This window comes from Perca flavescens, chromosome 11 (genome assembly GCF_004354835.1).
Source record: "Perca flavescens isolate YP-PL-M2 chromosome 11, PFLA_1.0, whole genome shotgun sequence".
Classification (NCBI taxonomy): Eukaryota; Metazoa; Chordata; class Actinopteri; order Perciformes; family Percidae; genus Perca; species Perca flavescens.
In genome coordinates, this window is record NC_041341.1 from 266,001 (window position 1) to 267,324 (window position 1,324).

The following is a 1,324-nucleotide window of genomic DNA, read 5'->3' on the forward strand; positions in this document are numbered from 1 at the left end:
GGAGATATGCTGGCTCTATACACACTAAAAGTCCTGATTATTAACATGGAGTCTGGTGGAGATATGCTGGCTCTATACATGCTAAAAGTCCTGATTATTTACATGGAGTCTGGTGGAGATATGCTGGCTCTATACATGCTAAAAGTCCTGATTATTAACATGGAGTCTGGTGGAGATATGCTGGCTCTATACATGCTAAAAGTCCTGATTATTTACATGGAGTCTGGTGGAGATATGCTGGCTCTATACACACTAAAAGTCCTGATTATTTACATGGAGTCTGGTGGAGTTGGTGATGGTGATTTCGGCACTGTTTCATGTCTGTTTTTGCAACTCAAAGGCTCAGATTAATATTGTAAGTGTCTGACAACATTATGGGATGGATCCCTACAGAGATAGAGCTTTTAGTTAAAGAGTAAGATCCTTTTAGTTTAACATGAAACAGCCCCGAAATCACCATCACCAAACTACACCAGACTCTAGGACACCAATCCAGGTTGAAAAATACTGAAGTTACCCTTTATATTTCATGTCATGACTTTTAAACATCACACAGACACACAAACACACACACAGACAGACACACACAAACACACACACACACATACAGATACACACACACACACACACACACACACATACAGATACAGACACACACACAGATACAGACACACACACACAGACAGACACACACAAACACACACACACATACAGATACACACACACACACACACACACATACAGATACAGACACACACACAGATACAGACACACACACAGATACAGACACACACACACACAGACAGACACACACACACAGACACACAAACACAGACACACACAGATACAGACACACACACACATACACACATACAGACACACACACACACATAGATACCAACACACACACACAGACACACACACACACATACAGATACAGACACACACATACAGATACAGACACACACACACACATACAGACACACACACACCTCTACTTACTGAATGTAACTGTTGAATAAAGTCATATTAAATGTGTTTGTGCTGTGTATAATTTTCGCCTTCATGTCTCTTTAATCCACATTAATGGGGGAATTACTGGAATTGTTGGGTCTTTGTAAATTATAGAGTGTGGTCTAGACCTACTATATCTGTAAAGGGCCGTTACAGAGTCAATAGTTGGCTAGCACTGACCGATACATTGATAAAAGGTCACTTAAACATGGTTTAGCAGGTTTTAAATATATATAAATACATTTGGGTCAAATTCAAAGAGCTTTATTAGCATGACCATATTGACATACAGTATGTCTAAAGCACATAA